The 12,078-nt window shown below is 38.0% G+C and overlaps 1 long non-coding RNA gene across 1 annotated transcript; it reads left to right on the top strand.

Moving 5' to 3' along the window:
- The first annotated feature begins 7 nt into the window (after positions 1-7).
- On the top strand, positions 8-11,605 carry LOC112972184. Its single transcript, XR_003255571.1, has 4 exons — positions 8-2,807; positions 4,245-4,344; positions 4,822-10,419; positions 11,518-11,605. It is a non-coding gene; the product is annotated as an uncharacterized LOC112972184 (long non-coding RNA).
- Positions 11,606-12,078: the final 473 nt, after the last annotated feature.

Raw genomic sequence — 12,078 nt, 5'->3', positions numbered from 1 at the left:
GAAAAGATGGAGCAGCCCACGGGTAATATATTACATAGAGGACAGAAATCTTGTTTGGACCACTGTACATTCTCTTGTATATCTGTAATGGCATTTCTTTGGTAATTTTTTATAATTAGAAAGTATGGACTTTGATGGAAGAATGATGAGGGGGAATTTACAGCTCAAATGTAGCTGCTACGCATGTGTGGGAGAGGCCATGCTGAGATGCTCACCRCTGTGAGGTGGGAAATAGGTGTTTTGCCTGAAGCAGTCTGAGGTAGCCTCTAGCACTGGCTTCCTGCACAAGTTATATTGGGCTTGCTCTTGAAGCAGTGGGGGTCAGCATGAGCCGACAGGGAGATAACTATAGAATTTGAGAACTTCCTCCTGAAACAAAGCACTTAGTGATCACTTCAGTGAATAGTTCTCCTACCAAAACTATGCAGAAGGTCTAAAAGGTGTGTAGCAGAACTTGATTGCTGTTGAAACATAAGGAGAAAGGGACTCTTAATTTCAACTTCTAGTGAGAAAACTTGTGAAAATTTGAGCTGTCCTGTCCAGTTCTATTAAAAGACTTATTTCACAATGATAAATACAGTAATAACTTGAGAACRCAGGAGCCAATTCCATCCTAAAAGGCTTGGATTGAGCAAAATATATTTTAATGGCTTTCATTTGAGTGTATGTATAATGAAGTGTCAAAACAAGGTACTTAAAAGATTTTGAAAAATGTAACAYGAAAAGAAACAGTGGTGTTTTTAGAAGAATTTTTAAGATTGCTAGCTATGCTTAAGGGGAGTTTGAATTTGACACAAAATACCAGTCAGCTTATTCAAATTTCACTTGAATAACTTAGCAGTTTTGAGTCTTCTCAGGGTGCAGAAAAACATGATCTGTAGCATTGGTTAGGGATTTTTTTTTCTTTCCCTGCCTGCTGGCGTGCACAGCATCTTCTCTCTTTGTTGAAAAATGAGTGCAAACACATTTTTTCACGTGTGTAAAAACATTCTACTCAGTTGCACTTTACATAATTTTTGTGTAAAGATTATAGATGCCAGCTTCCTGAAACAAAAGTCTGGCTTTAAGCAGACCACAACAATAAGCTCTGATTATTATGGAGGGATGGAGCTACAGTTTGGCAAATGATTAAAAGACAACTAGTTAATACATAGGTGTGGAGACATACTGTACCAGTCCTATTAGATTTGATAACTGCTTATGTGGAAAGGAACTAGCATTAATTAAAAAGGGTAACCTAATGGTTTAAACATTCAAAGCCAGAAATGTTCTAAGTAATTTTTTTTTTATGTATTCTTTTTTGTAGCCTCCCCTCAATTGTTCTCTATGGTCATTTTATTTCAAATTCTTCATTATAAAAATAGTCTCTTGTAAGCATCATCATCCAAAGTGGATTTCATAGATCCATTGAATGTGGCAAATGATTCAGAAGAAATCTTCAGTCTACAAGTCCCTAATGAAACTTAAAACATGGTAAAAATCAGAGTTCAGCTGAAGATTTGCTACATTTATAGGTGTGAAAAAAAAATTAACTTTAATTCTTTCCTTGGTTTGTTTGTAGTTTCATATGTGAAAACCAGGCCAAGACAAGTGTCTCTTTTAATGAGTTTTGTGAAATAAATTGGCACTAGGACAATGGAATGAGACCAATAATCTTTGATCAATAAAGGCTCCTAAGGTATTGAGGTCACTTCATTAGAATACAGACTGCACTGTAATCCCCTAAAGCTTTAAAAACAAAAAGCTGCTATTGTCAGGAGTAATTTGTCTGCTTTAAGCTGTTCAGTTCTCAGTGTCATTGAATGGATGTTGTTTTACCCCAGAGCCTTCACCATAATTGGAGAATTGCTGGATACTGACCATGATAGGCAATTTTGCACATTTAAAAGGTGTTTGGAATTATGGCTGAAATGTTTTCAGTGAGTCTGAGGGCTTGTATATTGACAACAATGCCGGAGCAATGCAGAGAAAAAGTGCGTGGTAAAGCAGGAAATAAAATTGTGGGTAAATGCGCACTGTAAAGAAACGGTACAGAAGGGAAAGATGGGCTGCTAGGCTCAGCCCATCTTACCGTAAAGTGAAAATGTGTTGCTGTCATGATAACTCATGCAGTCTAGCGTAAAACTAACTGGCTTCAAAATAATGTAGAGTAAGATGGCTGATAAATTGTAATTTTAAGTGTCTAAGTTAGCTTGTTGAAGAATRACAATTAAGGCTTAACCTTAGGAAGAGTAATTCAGAATGTAGAGCTTTTGTAGGTGTATATAGATAAAGTATTTAAGTTGCTCTCTGTGGTTGTTTTGCCAATGCCCATAAACTGTGACTGCCTTTTCTCCTTAGTTAATGCTGCAGTAACCTGGGTCTCCTAGGTCCTGTAGAAGCAAGCAYTCAGCCTTCTTCAGGGATAGTTCAAACTAATCAGCTTTTTATACTGCAGTGAGGTGAGTGCGCTCATGTGCTCTCTTCGGTGTGAATCAGCTGTGGGCGAAGGGGCTTAGTAGCTTCCAGGTGAGCAGCAGTAACATCTTACGCTGCTGTAACTATTTCTAGAGCAGCTGTCTGTCTGAGTTAAATTAGAAGAGGTTTAGATAAGCGTAATCTTTCCAGTGATAGCTGCCAGAAGTTAAAATGCAACAGTGAATTTGGTAGGACATCTCTGCATAAGGTAATATTTAAGATTTTTTTTTCTTTAAAGGATGTCTGGCAAACATCCCTGTTTGAAGAAGATGCTGAATTCTTGCAGTCAGAAAGGCTTACAGATTTTTCTCCATGCCATTAATCCTGCTCTGCTATTTGAATGCAGCTGAGTTAAGTAACTAATTCATGGATATTTTCAGAAATTGAAAGTTCTGTAATATTTAACCATTATTTTATTCTTTTTCCTATTGCAAGGTTTGGGATGCTCTTAACTAGAGTAAGAGGTCCAGATCTTTTCGTACTCAAAAAGGCTTTGATGAACATATCACTATTAGCTCCTGTAGGAGTTCTCAGTTGACAAACTTAGAAAAACAAGGACACTTCTGGAATGTGRTACTGATTTGTCCTTTTTAGAATGAATGAGTTCTGGCTGGAAAATTGAATTCAATATTTGGGACTGAAGGTTGTTCCAATTTCTGTGTCTGCAAGAGAAGCCTCTTAAAAAAATCTTACACCTTTTAAGCATCTGTGTCTGGTTTGTGTAACTGATGTACATGTCTTAAAAAAAAAATTAGAATTATGAATTTAGAAGTACAAGTTGCTTATTGCTTTGTTATTTTGAGGGGATTTTTTGCTCAGCTTTTGTGTACCTCTGCCCTTCTATGCTAAGAATTAAGACATTGCTCTTTCGTTTTTCTCCCTACTATGAAGCCCAGTGATGATTTCACTCCTTAGTGTTTTAGGAGACATCTATTAGAACACAAAGTGCTTGCTTCTGAGAGGTTCTGGGTTCTTTTGAAAGGCCAAAGAGGGCAAACTGTATACAAATGCATTAGCCAATTAAATTAAAATAGATGCAAGTGAAATGCATGATGTTTGGAGAAGGCTTTCTTGCTTCAGTGATACTATAATCTATGAGTAGAAAATCTTACCATGTGAGCTTATAAAGGCAGTCTGCCATTAATGTATATTAAGCCACTGCTTGGTTCTGTAAATCTCTTGTTCTGTTATGTATAGCAGAAATAAAAGCAAGCCCCCCAAAACAGAGAATGAACTTGGCCTTACAGATGCTTACTTTGCACAACTACTATATGGTAATTTTTTATAATGGGGTAGTGGCTCTTTCTCAACTCTTTTTATATTTGTTTTAAGGATTATACAATTTCAGGGATACAACCACTTCTATACAGTTGGGGTGCTTAATACAGTTAGCTTTGCATAAATAAGGAAGTTTGTTATACACTTAGATAACTGAGGTTTTACACTGATAAGTAGCATTGCTGTAAAAGGCAGGACAAAGTTTCTCATGGTGTGTCTACAAAGGAAGGCTAACTGAAATGTGTAAACCAAAGTGCAACCTTAAGTACATATAATTTATCCTACTATAAGCCTCCTTGGGCCCCATTTCTTGTAATATAAAAATAGTTTTGGGGTTTGGGTTTATGGTTTGCTTGGAAATCAGTTCTAAGCTGAACAAAGAGCTTTTATAGGACAAATGCAGATCAAGTACCACTATAAGGGGCAAAACTTTCGCATGTAAATTAATTGTGATCTCCTGTTTATTCTGTTGACTGTATTAACTGCTTTTATTATTAATGTTTTTACAGTTTGAATTGTATTTCGTGAGGATGTCCTTATGTCTTATATGCATAATGATTTATGTTTCCTGAGAATCCGCTCCAGACTTACTGAAAGCTGTGCTTCAAGGTATGGTCACACAATAATAGGCAATTGAATTAGAGGGCTAGGGGGATGCTACTTAATTTAGCCAGCTTTTTCCACTCCTAGTTCATATGTGCTGCACTTTACACTCAGAATTACTGCTTTTTGTGCAAAAGACATTAATTTTCATTGCTATAACTTTTTGTTTATAAGTAGAGAAAAGTAAAGTGGGAAGAAAGTAAAAGTGCATTGTTTGGATTAACTATAGATAACCCAAAAAAACTCTAATAAGCTTTAAGAAATTGCAGATAAGCTTGAAACATGCTTTTGTATGCAGTATTCTTTGAGATGCTAATACAACTGATAAACACGCCAAGCTTTCAGAACAAAAATACAGATGGGAAGACAGGCTTGTGGGAGGCATGGACCAGTTACCTTCAGACTTTTGGATGTCAAGCCATTTCCTTGAAGCAGCATTTTCTTTTTTCTTTTGTTTTGACATGGTTGATGTGTCAACACCAGACACTTATCAAATTGTGCTGCGAAGAAAACAGGAAGATGAAAAGAGAAGTTGCCATTTGCTGCTTAAGCTGGAACATCTCAAGTTCACAGGGCCAGAGGCCTAATAGAGAAATGCCTTGTAGTTGACCAGTCAGTCTTCCTAAGCTCGTTTTTCCTCCCACAGCCTTACTGTGCTGTTTGTCTCCACCTTTGAGAAGCCCGCGCTTCTTTGTGTCTGTCTTCTTCCTTTGACCCACTCTGTTAGATAGGACTGCTTTTTGCCACCTTTACTGATCCAGTCTGGAAATTAGGCTGTGTTTGCGGGCACTAAATGCTTCTGATGTCTGAGCCAGGATTTTATGCAGTTGCTAGGGCAGGTAATGTTTCAGGAGATACCCCTTTTCTCTGGCTTCATGTTTTTGTAACTGTGTTGAGAAAGAATATTACTAGGAAATTTTTGACTTGAGTTTGCAGTGATTCTAGCTGGGAGAGGAGCTTTCATAATAAATACTGAAAAAGATTGGCTGAGTAAGCTTGCTGAAGTTTTTAGGTTAGATGAGTAAAGGTGAAACAAGGGCCATGTACTAGGCTTAGCAATCTGGAGTGCAGATACGCTGTGACAGGGAGCGAAGGGGAAGATCTCAATATTGCCAGGCTCACTGAATTTTTAAAGAAAAGTTATCATGTAGCATAAGCTGACGCATGTATCATGAATAATTTAGGGTGTGGACAGTACAGAGGGCAGCCAGGCTGTACCTTCTGAGCCAACTGCAGCTTACAGATAAGCCCTGCTAGGAGAGTTCTGCTAGGAGGAAGTGGCAGTAATCATAGCTTGTGGTTACGAGATCATGGATCGTTGCCGGGAAGTCAGTGAAGAATAAACAGTGGCTCAGCATCCTTGGTATTAAGAAAACACAGAATCACAGAATCACAACAAAACAGAACAAAACAGAAGAGGTCTTGAAAAATCTCAAGGTTCAAATGACCAGCAAGATGCTTACTGAACACTCAGTGACTCCTTTCAATAATCCAGAGGCCTTCTCATGTCAATATTAAGCTGTCCACTGTTAACAACTCTCAAAGCAGAAGATGGCTTCAGAAGGAAGCTTCGTTGTATCCTGTTGATCTCCAAGTAAAACTTCATGGCCAAGACCAAATATGGAGGACTCGGAAGGGAATACTGAGAAAAAACCCTAATTATTCAAACTTTGCTGGGCTTATTGAACTATCTCAGTAGACTAAAGGAATGCCTAAGGAATGCTACGCATCAAATAGTATTTGGGTTTTTGTTTTTTCTTGTTGTTTGCTATTTTAGGTGCCTTTTTGATGTGATTGGAAGGAGCTTCAGGCATTTAAAATTTAATTTCTCGATATGACTGCCCCTAATAACCCCCCCCCCGACCACCCCATTTATTCAAAAAAGGGTGAGGGAGTCAACATAACCAGGACCTTGGGGCTGCTTCACTTTTATTGGTGGTAAGGTTTTCAAGATGCTTTTGCATCTTAAACCTTTAACAATGAACAGATTTTGTAAGTGCTTAATATCCTTTTTGGATCATGTTTGTTTTTCTGTGGTGAAGCAGCCCTTTGAGAGAGAGCCTTACCTTCTGACATGAGTATTTGCTGGATGCTGTTTATTTTGTTATTACTTAAAAGGTGCCAAAAAACTTATGTGTCTGCTAGTTCTTTAACTCACTATTAATTACAACTTGAACTACTGTCATTATATCTTGGCACTTTTGTGAAATGTTTTAGAGATCAAAATGCATGCTGAATATTTAGATACAAATGGTTAACTGAAGCTGTAACACAGACCTACTGAAATGAGTAAAGCTATACCTGTTTATACTAGCTGAAGATCTTTGCCTTGCCGAAATAATCTTAGTGTTTCAGTAAGAAGAGGATTCTAGGCAGGTTCTTTTTAAGATTCTTGGTTAAAGACCTTTCCAACTAACTGCAGTCCCGGCAGTGAGAAAACATAGCTCTTCCATGCAACTGTGATGCTTGTAGCAGCTGTTGACGCTACAGGTAGTAATTTGAACACTAGATCATTTGGATCCACTGCGCTGAGAATTTGTGAACAAAATGACCGTACGTCTGTAAGTAATATTTTAGAGCCTCTGCTCTGAAGAGGTGAGGCACTTCTTTCACTGAGGACTGATCTGAAGAGACAAGGGTCTTTTCACGTTCCTGAGGCTCTTTACAGTGTTTATAGTTGGCCATACAGCTGTCCGCCTGCCTTCCCCACTTCCAGTGCATGTGTCAAAATACTCTCTCAGCTTTTGACCGGTRCCAAAACAAGAAAATTGTAATCAAAGAAATTACTCCTTATTCTCTTTCAGAGTAAAAAATACATAATTTTTAATGCTGCTTATGTACTAAGATGTTAAGTAAAAAATAGCCCATATTGAAGTATGTCAACTTAATTAATATGAGTCAATTTCTGTAACTCTAATGCTGGAGACATTTGTGCCTGTGTAATGAGTGGTGTAGTATGCAGCATCCTGGACTGCATGAGGATGTAGTATGATTATTTAAGGGGTTTGCACTGGAATCATTTTGACAAGTGAAGACTTCTCATACGTAGGCAGACTCTTAGCTTATGCTGTTGTGTCAGTGGGACTTCAGTTGATTCAGTGAGGACCTCACTGGTTAAGATTTCTGGCCATTCTTGTAGGTGCTAGAATAATCATTTATCTCTCAGGAGAGGGGAAAAAAGTGGCTCTTGAGAATCAACAGTTTTCATTAGTTATTTTGCATTTTCCCTGGTGCTTGCATTTGGGTTGCTTTTACAGAAATAAATGAGCAGAATATGTTCTAGTGAGTTTGACAGAGCTGCCCCCACTTACACTCTGAGAAACTGAGGTTTTGAACTGCCCAAATGGTTTGCCGGGAACGACTGAGCTAGGAAAAGAAATACAGCTCCCAAGTGTTTTGGCTACTCCAAATCCATTTTAGTTTACTCATCCAGTTTACCAGCTATAAATTTTTAATGACATCCTCATAATACATACCTGCATGGAAAGCATTCATTACAACAGTAGGATGGATATGCATTTCATTCTAATCTGTTTGGTATGTCCTGAACTTGGCTGGCAAAATGCCAGGAGAGCTTCGCAGCATTAGGAAGACGCAATGAGGCCTCTCAAACTTCCGTCACAGGAGAAACATTTTGTTACTTCTGATACCCATGTTTTGAGGGATTTAGTTTCAGGCATTTAGGGACAAGTCATGCATTCTTTGTGGTCACAGATGACTGGCTAGTTTTAGGCTTTTCAGAAAGGGTAAGCAAGCTGTTTCTTAGTGTTGTCCCCATGCGTGTTTTCCTGTAAGTGCCAGAGAATCAGTTTTGATACTAGAGAAGTTTTAAGTAAGTTATAGTAAGAGTTCACGGGGAGCTTGGACAATGCAGGCTTTCTGCTCATGAGACGGGGGTAAGGTTAAATGACAATGGTCAGTGTTATATAAGCTTTTAAATAGACTAAGATTGTTTCAAAATTGTTTATAAAGTGAAAAAAAGTATAAAGGCTATGCGATCTTCATTGTCTGAAGAATTTTTCTTTAGAAATTTAGTCATGCTGGCTATTAAGATCCTTATGCCTTTTGTGTCTCTGCCTCAGAAGGTGGTGATTTGAAACCTGAATCCTGTGGTTTGAGCCCATCTCAAAACAAGGTGTTATGTTGAGGTACAAATATAGGTGTTTGCCTCTGGATAGCTGATGAAGTTTAAAGGTATAGTGGTATCAGCTGCCTTTCTGCATATGCAATTTTAAAATTACTACTTTTTTTTTTCTTTCCATATAATATTTGCCTAGAACAGTATCTTCCCTTCCACATACTTATTTTGAATTGCTGCTGATTATTAGTGCTGGATAATTTTGTTTGCTGAGGAAATGCCCTTGCAATGACCTACAGAGTTTGCAAATAATTATAAGCTAAATTTTAGTCCTACCATTTATGATTCTGATTTTGTGTTTTGCTCATGATAGCCCAGTACAAAGTCCTGTTCTAGTGATGCATTAATGGTGTCCTCATCTAAAAGCAATGTTAATTTATTTCCTTATTTTATTTGTAACATCCTTTTTGGATGGAATTCAAGATAAATATAGAATAATGACTGAAATTTGTAAAGGATGGCTAGAAAGAACAGATCCAGAGCTGGAAGGCCTCCCTGCTGCAGCATTTACTTATAGCCTTCATGCCAGTCCAGAGAGTAACCATTTGCATAACGGTTAAATTCTTTGTAGAGTCAGTCAGAAACCAGAGGACATGTATTCTTTTGAGGAGCTGTATGTAGGGGCTAAAGCTCTCATACAGATGTGCTGTGGTGTCCAAAGGTGTATGCAGTGACCCAGACAACAGTCCTGTTTTACACTGGTGTTTATCCAGCATGTCTACATCCATGTTGCTGCATCAGTGCAAAACTCCCCAAAGTAGATGATCGCTTTGCATCTTTGACGAATTGTCTATGGTGGTATTATCTGCAGTGGTGTAAGGTTATCAGAAAAGGTGGCATGCCGCAACAGGGGACTCGTGTGGATGCAGGGCCTGTTTTGCTTGGGAGGTGGTAACTTTCAGAGAAGAATAGTGCAGGGTTGACAGGTGGGGGCAGTAATATCTTAAACTACTGCAGCCAAATCTGTGGGAACCTGTTTGTTTAAAACCTTTGCATGAACTCACTGAACTTGAATTTGAAAGAGAAAAACATCAACAGCCTGTCATGATGATAGAGATTGCATAGTAATTGGAAACAAAAGACTTCTGGATTAACACTGCGGAATTGGGGCAGCTTCAATAGAACTGCTCTGAATTTATTCTAGTTTAACAGAAGGCATGGTTTTGCGTTCAGCTTTTTGTCTTAGTTGATAAAGAGTATCAGCTTGCAGTCTCGTAAAGTGAGAATTGTAGTAACCTCTTAAATTTGTGGCATTTCAGAAAGGGATGGAATATGGTACACAACAAAAGAAAACCACACAAAAGATCTTGCTGTGTGTCTTAAAAGTTTAGAAGATAAAACTACAGCCTTTAAGACTCTAGTTGCATCTTTAAACAGTAAAAAAAGTCATTCGTTTAAAAATACCCCTAAAACAAACCCTGAAACTGAGACGTGAAAATGAGACATGATTTAACTTAATTATAAGCCTTGAACAAGGAAACAGCATGTTCTCAGAATACTTAATTACAGCATTGTTTTTAGTTTTTTTTTTTTGTGCGTGTTGCTCCAGTCAGTCTTCAAAAGAAAAATAAAAGGCAAAGAAAACACGGAAGTACAGTAAACATCTTGAAATGCAGTTTCCTCCTTACTGGGAAGCTACCACATGACTTGCTGAAAAAGCTGGGGGGGGGGGCAGCTTGCAGTTGTTCTTTAGTAGCATTAAAACTCAATTTTCTATAAATCTGCTTCTTGAGAAATAATATTCTACAAAGTCTGTAAAGCATCACCACAGTGTTTGAATGCTTTTAGTGTTGTATAGCTGAATTAAATATTTAAGAAAAATACACTGAATTGTGTGATAGTCCTGAAAGCTGATTTGCTTTACTAATTGACAGATGACAGCAGAAATGGAACAAGACTTTATGCTATTGATGCACTCGGTTTTGTAATCTGAACTTTTAAAGGTGAGAAGATAGATTTTAATTTAGAGTGAATTCTGGAAAGAGTGAAGCTAATTAGGGTAACTCAGTCTTCTACGATTATAGTGGCTTCTTTTTTTTTTTTTTTTTTTTTCAATCTCACTAGAAGATTGCTGGGAATTGAACTGAAACGGGACCTAGATTTCATTTGGCCAATATACTGAACATAGGTTACTCAATCTATAACTGTTCTTAAAAGTACACAGATACTATGTTTTAATGGTTGGATTTCTGCACAAAAAGAGATTCAGCTACCATTTCTCTTCCTGGACCAGTATTTCTTATAAATGTGCCCCACTGTGGTGTGAAAAATCACCTGTGATTATATACATGGTATACTTTTTGTGGTTATACACTGTATACTTGTTTTAATAAATATATGGAAGGGATGGTATTTCCTCTTAAATTAAAATGAAGTGTTGTCAGTCCAAAGAATCAGGACCAAAAATGTAAAATATTGACGATGTTCAATAATGTTTTAACAGCTTGTCTAGTGTAGATTCCTATGGTGTGCTGAATTGGTTGTGTGAAAGCCAGAGGCTATAAAAAAAAAAAAAAAAACCCTCTACTTATCCCTATTTTTGTCTGCTGTTCACTCTTACACTCTAATCTGCATACCAGGAGCAGCAGCATGGTTTCATGTGTCAGTCATGCTTTATTCTTACATTATTTGGTGTATGAAATGTATATGTTTAAGTAATTAACTCCTTAGCATCCAGAGGTGTTTTACACATTCCTTGCTCTGATTTTACAGTCTATGATTATAGACAATAAGGAAACATAAGGACAGAAATGGAAAAAGAGAAAATAGGGGTAACATCCTGCAGCTGGTTGGGGTTTCTTTGAATACTTCTGGTTGCATTTCTATGCAGAATCATGTATATGCACCTACTTGCATTTTTAACTCTGCTTGCTTGCTTTGTATGCATGCTGACCCTTTGCATACACTTCCAAATTCTTCTGTAATAAATTATTACAGTAACAGGAAGATAAAAATCATGCTAATTTTAGCATTTACTTCTCTTACTGGAATTTACTCATTTTTCTGGTTTTAAGCATATTTTTACCTTCTCACTTCTTCAGGTGTATTCTGAGGCAGCCCTGAGACAGCAAATTACCTGCCTGGCAAGGATTCTAACCTGGATGATAAAAGGAGTAAACATTATAAAAGTCCAAATGTGTGGGCTACGTTGGGCTTATTCATATCACCGTATATTTTGGAGCATTTATTTTAATCAACTAAACTTTTTTTTAAAAAAAAAAAAAGCAAAATCCAGAATGCTACAACCCCTAATCTAAGATCTTGGAGCGGTTGCTGAAACGAGCATTTTCCATTTCACGTTGAGCTGCGTGAGCGAACGCATCCGCAGCTGAGCAGGCGTACAAGGGAATGAGTCTTGAAAGCCCTTCGACTCTTGTATTTTTGTATGGTCGCAACACCCCCTCCAGCTGGTAGGGGGGCCCGTGAGTGCTGCAAGGGTAAGAGGTCTTTAGAGCCCGAGCACTTTTCTACATCGTGAAATGATGTGGTGGCTTGCAAAAGTGACCCGTCTCGGGGAGGGGGTAGTTTGAGAGGGGCTGTGGCCGCCTCGGCCAGGGGCGCCCGAAGCTGCGCGCCCTGCGCCTCAGCCGCCGTGTACGTGT

Source organism: Apteryx rowi, unplaced genomic scaffold (genome assembly GCF_003343035.1).
Source record: "Apteryx rowi isolate R43461 unplaced genomic scaffold, aptRow1 scaffold_48, whole genome shotgun sequence".
Classification (NCBI taxonomy): domain Eukaryota; kingdom Metazoa; phylum Chordata; class Aves; order Apterygiformes; family Apterygidae; genus Apteryx; species Apteryx rowi.
The sequence above is the reverse complement of the archived record's forward strand: the minus strand, read 5'-3'. Positions and strand labels throughout refer to the sequence as shown.